Source organism: Balaenoptera physalus (assembly GCF_965194825.1).
Source record: "Balaenoptera physalus genome assembly, chromosome: 9".
Taxonomy (NCBI): Eukaryota; Metazoa; Chordata; class Mammalia; order Artiodactyla; family Balaenopteridae; genus Balaenoptera; species Balaenoptera physalus.
Window position 1 is genome coordinate 53,173,291 of NC_138888.1, and position 12,670 is coordinate 53,185,960.

At 39.5% G+C, this 12,670-nt stretch overlaps 1 protein-coding gene and 1 long non-coding RNA gene across 3 annotated transcripts in view; both read right to left on the reverse strand.

The window, feature by feature from the left end:
- Positions 1 to 12,670, reverse strand: part of CRYBG1 (crystallin beta-gamma domain containing 1) — a 221,437-nt gene that overhangs the window by 135,817 nt on the left and 72,950 nt on the right. The window lies entirely within an intron of this gene.
- LOC309667230 lies at positions 2,236 to 9,361 on the reverse strand. The gene is made up of 2 exons (XR_014267642.1): positions 7,668 to 9,361; positions 2,236 to 7,307 (listed from the first exon to the last, which is right to left on the reverse strand). It is a non-coding gene; the product is annotated as an uncharacterized lncRNA (long non-coding RNA).

The following is a 12,670-nucleotide window of genomic DNA, read 5'->3' on the forward strand; positions in this document are numbered from 1 at the left end:
TGATGGACAATCTGAATGAGAAATTAAGGAAACACTCCCATTTACCACTGTAACAAAAAGAATAAAATAACTAGGAATAAACCTTCCTAGGGAGACAAAAGACCTGTATGCAGAAAACTATGACACTGATGAAAGAACTTAAAGATGATACCAACAGATGGAGAGATATACCATGTTCTTGGATTGGAAGAATCAATATTGTGAAAATGACTATTCTACCCAAAGCAATCTACAGATTCGATGCAATCCCTATCAAATGACCAATGGCATTTTTTACGGAACTAGAACAAAAATCTTAAAATTTGTATGGAGATACAAAAGACCCCTAATAGCCAAAGCAGTCTTGAGGGAAAAAAATAGAGCTGGAGGAATCAAACTCCCTGACTTCAGACTATACTACAAAGCTACAGTAATCAAGACAATATGGTACTGGCACAGAAACAGAAATATAGATCAATGGAACAAGATAGAAAGCCCAGAAGTAAACCCATGCACCTTTGGTCAACTAATCTATGACAAAGGAGGCAAGGATATACAATGGAGAAAAGACAGTCTCTTCAACAAGTGGTGCTGGGAAAACTGGACAGCTACATGTAAAAGAATGAAATTAGAACACTCTCTAACACCATACACAAAAATAAACTCAAAATGGATTAGAGACCTAAATGTAAGACCAGACACTGTAAAACTCTTAGAGGAAAACATAGGAAGAACACTCTTTGACATAAATCACAGCAAGACCTTTTTTAATCCACCTCCTAGAGTAATGGAAATAAAAACAAAAATAAACAAATGGGACCTAATGAAACTTAAAAGCTTTTGCACAGCAAAGGAAACCATAAACAAGACAAAAAGACAACCCTCAGAATGGGAGAAAATATTTGCAAATGAATCAACAGACAAAGGATTACTCTCCAAAATATATAAACAGCTCATGCAGCTCAATATTAAAAAAACAAACAACCCAATCCAAAAATGGGCAGAAGACCTAAATAGACATTTCTCCAAAGAAGACATACAGATGGCCAAGAAGCACATGAAAAGCTGTTCAACATCACTAATTATTAGAGAAATGCAAATCAAAACTACAATGAGGTATCACCTCACACCAGTTAGAATGGGCTTCATCAGAAAATCTACAAACAACAAATGCTGGAGAGGGTGTGGAGAAAAGGGAACCCTCTTGCACTGTTGGTGGGAATGTAAACTGATACAGCCACTATGGAGAACAGTATGGAGGTTCCTTAAAAAACTAAAAATAGAATTACCATATGATCCAGCAATCCCACTACTGGGCATATACCCAGAGAAAACCATAATTCAAAAAGACACATGTACCCCAATGTTCATTGCAGCACTATTTACAGTAGCCAGTCATGGAAGCAACCTAAATGCCCATTGACAGGCAAATGGGTAAAGAAGATGTGGTACATATATACAATGGAATATTACTCAGCCATAAAAAGGAACAAAATTGGGTCATTTGTTGAGATGTGGATGGATCTAGAGACTGTCATACAGAGTGAAGTAAGTCAGAAAGAGAAACACAAATATCGTATATTAATGCATATATGGGGAACCTAGAAAAATGGTACAGATGAACTGGTTTGCAGGGCAGAAATTGAGACATAGATGTAGAGAACAAACGTATGGACACCAAGGGGGAAAAGCCACGGGGTGGTGGTGGTGGTGGTGTGATGAACTGGGAGATTGGGATTGACATGTGTACACTGATGTGTATAAAACTGAAGACTAATAAGAACCTGCTGTATAAAAAAATAAATAAAATAAAATTCAAAAATTAAAAAAAAAAAAGAGGAAGAGGAAGGGAGGAGAGGGATGGGGAGAGAATTTCCTTGGCAAAAACTAGAAAGAAACAGGAAGAGAGGAAAGTATTCAAAACAAGGTGAGGCTATGCTTAGGAGGAAAGAAAATCCTCACATGTGGAAATAATAGAGCTGGGGAGGGACAGCCGAGGGCAGAAGAAAAGAGGTAGCATGGCCTGTGCACAGTTCTCAGAGGGAAAACCCACCGGCACCCCCGTCCCCTAGGCTGAGCGTTGAGGTACAAGGCTCAGGACAGGATGTAGTGCACAACAGTTTTTTATACACAAAGGACTAAAGGACGTGCAAAATTCAGGTGAGTGACAGTAACTGGTTTTGAACTTCTAGGTTGAATTTTTTTTTTAAAGGAATTCCTTTATTTTATTTTATTTTTTTAAAATTAATTAATTAATTTATTTATTTATGGCTGTGTTGGGTCTTCGTTTCTGTGCAAGGGCTTTCTCTAGTTGTGGCAAGCGGGGGCCACTCTTCATCGCGGTGCGCGGGCCTCTCACTATCGCGGCCTCTCTTGTTGCGGAGCACAGGCTCCAGACGCGCAGGCTCAGTAATTGTGGCTCACGGGCCCAGTTGCTCCGCGGCATGTGGGATCTTCCCAGACCAGGGCTCGAACCCGTGTCCCCTGCATTGGCAGGCAGATTCTCGACCACTGCGCCACCAGGGAAGCCCTTCTTTATTTTTATTATTTATTTATTTATTCATTTATTTTTTGGCTGTGTTGGGTCTTCGTTTCTGTGCAAGGGCTTCCTCTAGTTGTGGCGAGCGGGGACCACTCTTCATCGCGGTGCGCGGGCCTCTCACTATTGCGGCCTCTCCTGTTGCAGAGCACAGGCTCCAGACGCGCAGGCTCAGTAATTGTGGCTCACGGGCCCAGCCGCTCTGTGGCATATGGGAGCTTCCCAGACCAGGGCCCGAACCCGTGTCCCCTGCACTGGCAGGCAGACTCTCAACCACTGTGCCACCAGGGAAGCCCTAGGTTGAATATTTTTAAGTATCATTTGTGTAGGTCAAAACCAGTCAAATATTGCAATTTCATATGGTTCAACCTAGTATTATTTGTTAGGTGTTCAATTAGGTTTTCTGTGAACATATATCATTTTTTAATTCAATTATGGGTTTTGGGGAGTTAAGAATCATATCTTCTTTTCCTATAACCTGAACTCAGTAGGTATAAAATAAATGCTTTTTTTTTTTTTTAAGACAGGGACGATTTAAACAAATTTTTTCTTGTGGCACTGACTGAGAACCCAGTTTCCAGCACTGAGAGAGAGTTGAGGCACTAAACCACAAAGCATTCTGCCCTAAGAAAATATTTATTTTCTCTAATAGGATTTTAAATTAGGCAGTGTTATCTCATCAGTATAATGAGGACTTGTGAGTCAACAAGCTCTGTGTACACAGGAGAGCTTTACTTCTGTACTCAAGATGAAGGAAGGGACTTTCTCACTGTTTGGCTGTGAAATCAGCCACAAGCTAACAGAAGGGAAGAGCTAGCTTCACTTTCTTCACTTAAAAATATATTCATACTGTTTCTGTAATAAAAATGTTTAACTATGGCCAATACTTCAAAAACGAAATAAACTTGTTTTGCATAAACCAGGTAATGGTGGGACTTAAAATGCTTCTAAAAAATGAGCAATTTATAAAATCAAATAGTAGATATGCAAATTTTATTAAAAATTTTCATTTGGCATATTGTTTTAAATGGATGAAAAGGGCTACTGGCATTTCCCCAGCCTTAGCAATTGCTTTTTACTAAAAAAATCAAAATAATATTATTAGCAAAATTAATTTCCAATCTGTCATTATTTTTTCCCTTTAAATTAACAGAATCTTAGGGTTCCCCCTATTTAGGAAAGAGTTGAAGTATTTTTCTCCTGTTATTGAATTCAGTAGTTACAACTCATGTCACTAGACATCAAATATGAAAAAATCCAATGATTTCAGTTACTATTAGTTTATGTAATATATTTTTTTGAAAACAGAAAAGATTTGACATGAATCTTTTGAATCATTCCAAAGGATTACTCATTTTATTCTTTTACTTCCCCATCTAACAGTTTATATATGTTACTAACAGAAAAGGAAGATATTGGTCAACCTAACTAAACACTTGGACTCCCCACTTAAAATGCAAGCAAGTTACTGAGAAAGCAAAACAGATGCGGGTTTACCATTTATCTGGTTATAGGACCAGCCATGGACAAAGGGGTGGAATCTGACATTGGCCCCTTTCCCCTCCCCCTCAGTTCTCCCTGCATTTTCTCCCTTTGCCTCCTCACTACAGATCCTAGGATCTTCCTCTGGTTCCATGTCAGCTGTTAAACAGAAAGGTGATCTAATAAAACTAAATAATGTGAAAGAACTATTCACTCACTGTGTGTACTGGGATGAATAGTATCCCCCCAAATTCATGTTCACTTAGAACCTCAGAACATGACCTTATCTGACACAGGGTCTTTTCAGGTGTAATTAATTAAATTAAGATGAAGTCATACTGGATTTGGTTGGACCCTAATCCAATGACTGGTGAACTTATAAGGAGAGGGAAATCCGGACACACAAACACAGACACAGACCCAGACCCAGAGGGAAGAAAACCATGTGATGCTGGAGACAGAGACTGGAGTGATGCTAGCCGAGGACACCAAGGATTTCCTGCAATGACCAGAAGCTGGGAAGAGGCAAGGAAGGAGCTTCCCTGGAGCCTTTGAGGGAGGATGGCCCTGCCGACACCTTGTTTTCAGACTTCTAGCCTCCAGAACTGTGAGAGAATAAATGTCTGTTGTTCTAAACCACCAAGTTTGTGGTAATTTGTCATGGCTGCCAGAAGAAACTAAAACACTGTGCTACTCTGCTGAGCTGAATGTGCATTTTTAAGAAGATTTCTGGAAGAGGGCGATCTTTAATGCAAAGAGATGAAATAACAGGTGTTTGCGGCATGAAAAATAACTTAGAGGAGGAGACATTTTTAGGGACGTGGGCCTTCTGAGTTCCTTTTAAATAAAGCTTGGCATGTAGCAGCCTCCTCCATGGAGACGTGCGTCTGGACTAGTTTGAGTGGAGCATTTTACTAAGCCTTAGGGAGGGAAGAAAGAGAAATGAAAAGGACGAATGCACTTTGCCATCCAGGGCACTCAAAAAACACCAAAAGTCCTGAGGTGAAAAAATGCTGCTTCGGGTAACCAGAAACCCTGAAATAAAATCAAGAACCACAGGAGTACTAAGAGAGAATCTCTAACAAACAGCGCTGTGTATCTCTATACCACCCGCTCCTTTATATCCTAGCAAAGTTACAACATATAGCAACGTTAATGCTAGGTGGCTGAAAGAATTAAATATAAAAACATGAAATGACAAAGAAGATTAGAAGGTCACTATATGGCATGTTAGAAGATAATACAGGATGGGAAACAATTTCCTAAGATTAAAAGCAATAGAAAAAATAAAAAGAAAAATATTGGTAATTTTACTGTGCAAAAAGTTTAAATTTTTATACATTTTTTTAAAAAGTGAAAGGCAATAACAAGCCAAGAAAGTATTTTCAACACAAACATCCAACAATTGATTAAGATATCATACAAATATATAAGAAAAATATTAACAAACCCGGTAAAATGGGTAAAGGAAATAAATAATTTTCAAAGGAAGAAAGAAATGTTTAATGACGATACTTGCCCAAATTCACTAGTATTTAAAATATGCAAATTAAAGTAACAATAGATACAATTTTAAAATTAACAATGTTCAATGCTTTTACATACTACTGGGGGCAGGTATATCAATTGCCACAGCCATTTAGTAAGCAATTTATTAGTATTTATCAAGAGACTTTAAAATGTTAATATACCTGTACCCTGTGATTATACTTCTAGGAAAGGTTTATAAGGAAATATAGAAGTATTCAAAGTTTTTTTACCAAGATGTTATGGCAGTGTTATCTATAATAAAATTTGTAAACAACTCAGCCAATTTGGGTAATGATTAAGTAAGTTTTGGAACATCCATATTATAGAATACCATTAATCCTTTAAGTCATGGGGTAAGGCTTGTGATATCATGGTAAGTTGAAAAGTGGAATAAAAAATTGTATATATCAACTATGTTAAATATCCAAGAACACATGGAAAGGACATATGCTAAAATCTTAACAGTGGTCATCTCTGGCTAGTTGGATTATGAGTAATTTATGCTCTTATCAGTATTTTCCACATTGTCATACAGTCTCTTCCAATAAGAAAAATATTTAATTTAAAAAGTTTAAAAACTCCTAATAGCCTCTTCAGGGAAGTTTAAATAATGATTTTGAGTGGCAGTAGCAGAAGGTAAAACCTAAACGATGAGACAGACCTTTTTATATAATCTAATAAAATATTAATGCACAGATTTTTACCTGCCAATCTCAATTTCTTTTTGCCAATTTCTTAGGCTAATATCAATAATTCCCAACGTAGATTTTGGAATACCCCAAGTTACTGTCAATTATCTCATGAGAGTCACAAATTTTTTCTTGGGTAGTTTCCAAGACACCATTTGTTTTTAAAATTTGCAAGGAAAAAGAGTACTTTCAGGGAACCTCACCCTGTTTGAGGCAATCAAGATCTGTTTTGAGTTTGTCAAAACAGATCTTGATTGAAAGGTAGGTCCGCAGTGGTGGCAGCTAGATTGAGGTGAGGGACAGGAGAGCACAGAAACTGACAAGAGGATGATTTTGTTTCCTACTGTGCGTAATTCCAAAATCATTTATTCTACTTCAAAGGGGACATGGTGCAAATAACCAATGAGTATCCTGATTTCCCTTATTGTTTTATTTTCCAGGGCTCTGTATCTTTTTATTCCTCCTGTAGCTCTTTTTTATTATTTATATACATTTAATAGAATAAATCAGTAAATCCGTAAAATGAAACTGGTGGAGATCTGCTTTCACACTGATCCTGGATAAAATCTTCTGATTTATTATTCTGTAGTTTTCTTTTACATCACGGGTTGGCAAACTATGGTCTGGAGGCCTCATCTGGCCCACCGCCTACTTTTGTAACTAAAGTTTTATTGGAACAACCATATAGTAGTTGTAACCCAGAAGTATCTATGGCTGCTTCAGTGCTACAATGGCAGAGACTAGATGGTCGACGGTGTCTAAAATATTCACTCTTTGGCCCTTTATTTGCTGATCCCTCTTTTAGGTCATAAGCTCCTACAGGCTTGCTTGGCAGAGGGTCTTCTTTTTGCACCTTTATAACCTTCATTGAAGAGGAATAAGTACTCCTAAAACTCTAATAAATATTATTAGGTAGTTACCATACAACGTAGGCCCAAGTTTACCCAAGTTTTGATAAATTCAGAGACAGGAAAAATTCACCCACAATCCTAGAGGTAGGTCCAAATCTGCATAATTCTCTGATTTACTTAGTTTTCTTGACTCCTGTTGCAGCTGTCCTCCAAGATGTCCCCCGTGATCTGCTCCACCTGGTATTTTTTTTTTTTAAAGGAATTCCTTTATTTTTATTTATTTTTATTCATTTGTTATTATTTTTTTTTAATATTTTATTTATTTATTTGTGGCTGTGTTGGGTCTTCGTTTCTGCGCGAGGGCTTTCTCCAGTTGCGGCAAGTGGGGGCCATTCTTCATCGCAGTGCGCGGGCCTCTCACTATCGCGGCCTCTCTTGTTGCAGAGCACAGGCTCCAGACGCGCAGGCTCAGTAATTGTGGCTCACGGGCCTAGTTGCTCCGCGGCATGTGGGATCCTCCCAGACCAGGGCTCGAACCCGTGTCCCCTGCATTGGCAGGCAGAGTCTCAACCACTGCGCCACCAGGGAAGCCCCCACCTGGTATTTATGCCTTTGGGTAGTTCACACTCACACATGTGATGGTATCTCACTTCTAAGGCTCATAACATTGTAACTTTTCTCTCCCTCTGTCTCTGTCTATCTCTCTGTCTCTCATCACCTACTCCTGTCATCCCATGGAGAGGCCCACATGACAAGGAACTGGGACCTCCAACCAACAGCCAGTGAGCAACTGAGGCCTCAAAACAGCCATGTGAGTAACAGCCCCCCCGTCAATCTTCCATACGACTGCAGCCCTGGCCGACAGCTTGATTGTTACCTAAGAGAGAACCTGTGTTGCAACCACCCAGCTAAGCTGCTCCCAAATTCCTGAGACTGTCAGATGATAAATGTTTGCTCAGACTGTCAGATGATAAATGCTTGTTTTTTTAAACCCCTTAATTTGGGGGTAATTTGTTTACACAGCAACAGGTAATGAATACACTTTCCTCTGCCTCCACTTACATATCCCAGTTTCTAGCTTTGGAAAGCTTTCTGCACAGGACTGTCAGACATAAGACATGGTCCTTGAAATGGATCATGAATTGGACCTAGCTCAGGTCACAATATAAATGTCATGGGCTTCAAACCAATCGGAAACTTTCCTCTGTACTATAAAAACTCCAGGTTTACGTCAGCCATTAAAGCAGCTCTTAATTATTCCTCTCTACTGCTACAAAGATACTAAAGACTGAAATGACTGAGGTAACATGGGGGACCTAGAAACAACACCATGTTCACACCAGGAGGACTAAAACCCACCAGAACATAGCAAACAAACCCCCAAAGTGTCGTGGGAACCTGAGCTCAAACTTCTCAGACCAGTTTAGGCTTCCAAACAGCTTTCAGCCTTGTTTGTACTTCTACCAGAAGAGGTGAACGATACCAAAAATATTCACATTTCTGTAGCACTTTGTCAATAGAAAAGAAATGACTTTATGTAATATTCTATCTTTAATCCTCACAGCAACCTTGACTTGTAGGTTTAAAGTGTTATCTTACTTTAATATTGTACAGCACAGGGATGTATAGCCATTATTTTGTAATAACTTTAGAGTATAATCTATAAAAATATTGAATCACTAATGTTGTACACCTGAAACTAATATAATATTGTAACTCAACTATACTTCAATAAAAAGAGTCATCTTACTTTAAGATGAGATGAGAGAGAACATTAAGAGAGATTAATATTTAAGACAGAGAATATTAGTATGAGATAGAAAATAGCATCTGATTATTTCTGTGACGTATTAGGATGTTTTGCACAGAATGTGTAAAGCCCAGAAGTTTAATGGAGGCGCCTCAGAGGCCAAATCAGGGGGTCAAGTGGGGGCAGGCTGAGGTCGCCCTGGTGGCACCCCATTACCAGGATTCTACCAGAGAACCCCATTTTTTTCTCAGGTTCACTACCCAGGGCACACGCTCCAGAATAATTTCTATGTTTGGATTAGAGAATCACACCCTTGACCCTCAACTGTTCAAGCCCTCCAAGAACCTTTTTTACCCTGATAACATACTTAACTCCTGGAGGGCAGGTACTCATCTTTGTACCCCCCAGCAGCTTGTAGTACAGTGAATTCACATGGAAGGTCCTCAATAAATGTGTGAGAAAGGAAAGGAGAATGGAAAAGAGGAAGGAAGTAAAGAAGGGATGTGACGAATAATATTTTCTTCTTCAACCTATAAAACCCACTGTACTGGGGCTTCCCTGGTGGCGCAGTGGTTGAGAATCTGCCTGCCAATGCAGGGGACACGGGTTCGAGCCCTGGTCTGGGAAGATCCCACATGCCGCGGAGCGACTAGGCCCGTGAGCCACAATTACTGAGCCTGCGCGTCTGGAGCCTGTGCTCCGCAACAAGAAAGGCCACGACAGTGAGAGGCCCGCGCACCACGATGAAGAGTGGCCCCCGCTCACCGCAACTAGAGAAAGCCCTCGCACAGAAACGAAGACCCAACACAGCCAAAAATAAATAAATAAATAAATAAATAATAATAAAAAATTAAAAAAAAAAACCCACTGTATTACAAAGTATTTTAAACAAAGGTGTATAATTTCTCTCTATGGACTTCCTTCTATTTAAAATTTCTGAAGTGGACAAAAATCAGGCAGAAAACATTAATGGAAGCACAAAGGAGGGGAGAAAAGCTCCTCTTTGAATTAACAGTGACTCATCTTCTAGGAAATCTAGGTTATGAGGCACAATTAAGAGACTATGTTTATTGGAATATTTCACTCTCAAAGAGCTTTAAGAGACAAGAGGCATGCAGAAGACAGCAATGATTTTTGTCATGCTGAGATTAGTATTCTGCTCCCTTAAGAACATAATCTTATTTATAGCAGTGTTACCAAGGGCCCTGCCCACAAGCACCTGTAAACAAATTGATGACTCAGCGAACAATGTAAAGAAACCCCTCCATGTAAACACAACCTTGTGGGTGGCACATTCATCATGTCATTTGTACCCACTGATAACATCTGGTTCTGAGAGTCCAGAGTGGACCCACATCAGCTCTTGGCCCTGACAGACTCCCAGGGAGCCAGCCAAGCCTCGGTACAGTGGGTGCTACAGGCTATAGAGACATTCCAAGGACACCTGGGCACCTTCACAGGACAAGCTCTGACAAAAGATTTAAAGTGCTCAAGACAAAAAATACAACAAACCACGAAGCAATGTGGCTATTTCTGCATACATCTTCCCCCCACCCTGGTGTAATCGTCCTACCTACAGGTAGAAAGATTAAGTCAATGAAATAGAACCCAATGCCGCTTTTTCAGTTTGGTGTGTTTGTTTAACCAAAATAGGCAGTTTGTTTGCCCATCTGGGTCTATAATCCCCTTGTCTTAAATTCCACTTCAGACATAATTCCCAAGATGGTTTGGAATCTGAATGTTTAAGTTTCGAGAAGACTGTGTGAAGAAAGTATCTGGACTGAATGAAATAGTAAAGTGTCCACCTAAGAATGTATGTGTATATCACTTAGGAAGGTTATAGGCTATTTAGAGAGGTTTATTACAAAGTAGGGATTAGGAGCCTAAATGGTAGAGGGCTGGATGGACACATTTTTAGGAGGCTGTGGTCTCCAGAGGCGGCCCCAACAGTCTGCCCTCTCTCGGGTCTGCTTGCTGATCCTCACGTTGAATGGTGGAGTTATTTTCCCCTTTTGAGCTGCCCTGTAAGAGGTGCAGCTACCCTGGGGGAGAGGCCACATGGAGGGAGGATACGAGGGAGAACCTTGGGACTCGACCAAAAGCAAGAACTGAGGCCCTGGACATACAGTCCCAGTAGGACAGTCCCCACCAGCTCCCAGCTGTTTAGCTGAGTTGTCAGGCATGTGACTGAGGGAGCAATCTGAGAAGTTCCAGCCTCAGCAGACATCACGTAGAGCAGAGACAAGCTGATCCCATGTGCCTTGCTCAAATTCCAATCATCAGAAGCAATAAAGTGGTTGTTATTTTAGGTCACCAACTCTTGGGATAGATGTTATGCAGCAACAGATAACTGAAACAGGCTAATGTCAAATAGCTTTCTGCTAAAATCCTTTTTTTTAAAAACGCCACACTTGGTTATTTCGTACAGAAATCATCCACAGAAAACCCAGTTGTACTAAGAATTTATTAGGTAGAACCTGGAATCTGAATAGATATACTCTAGAAAGGATAGAAAGATTCAGGGAATCCCGGTTTTTATTTTAAAATATATATATATGTTTTGTAATTTTATCTTATTTTAAATGAATAGAGAGCAGTAGGGGAGGACAAATAGAGAATCAACTCAGCAGTACTAAGCACCTAAGATAATTGTAGTGTAGTAGTAATAACTACCATTTATGGGGTGATTGCTATATCCCAAGCACTGTGCTAAGTGCTTTACAGCTATTATCTCATTTAATCCTTACAACAAAACTGTGAGATAGCTGTTATTATCTGCATTTTATATAGATGAGGAAACTGAGGCTCAAAGAGATTAAGCAATTGGCCTAAAATCACCCAGCTAGGAAGTTGTGGAGCTGGGATTTGAACTTGGCCAGCCCAACATGAAAGCCTTTTAACTACTTAATGTACAATACAGTCTGCAGTTTTAACAGTAAAATAGTTTCATTATTTGGGTACTTTTATGTTCAGAGCAGAATGTGTCCCACAGTAATAATAGTGAAAATAAAGCCATATTTTGGTCTTAAGTAAGTATTTTGCATGCAATTTGGCATCCTTTTGCATTACTACAGTATTCTGTCAGATTCATGCTATATAATTCTTGGAAGCTATAGGAAAATTTCTCATATACAGTATGGACATCTGTCCTTTTGCTAGTTTGTTTTATACTTCCTAGAAGATTATTTGTTATACAAAAGGTAGAACTGAGGCATCACCATCTGATTCTGAGCATTTATCCTGACCAGTCCTCCTGTGAACCGTAGCATTTGATTTGCTCTCTACTTTGGCTGGCCCTGCCCATCTCACCTATTTTTCCTTTCTTTCAAAAACACACACTCTCCCTCACACAAGTACATGCTATCCTTTCATTATTGAGAGGGCTCATACTGAATAACCCTGATTAGCAAGGCTGCAGATAGCAATATAGTCCACACAGAGCCAGAAAATAGAAGGAAATGAAAGGAACATAATTTTGTCAAAGGGTAAAATTTCCAGGTTATCAACTCTGCCAGCCCTACAAAATAGTTTTCTATTTCAAAGAGTTTAAACACATTGTAAAAATCCCCAAAAAAGTGTTGTTCTAAAACCAAGTGAATGGCTAGTTTTGGTTGCTTCTAGAACCTTAATCAGCAACTTGCTTTCACAGAAGATCAAGGGAAAGGACACTCTTGTTTATCTGATAAAAAGTTGGAGGAGAAGCTACCATACCTCAGAACACCTGATCTGTTACTTCCACAAAGAGCCTTCATAGCCTCTCAGCTTTACCAAATTGCACTAGAATTTAGGATGATGCTTTGATATGTGCAAAGGACAATGAACTAAAGGATTGATATGCTTGTTTTAGGAC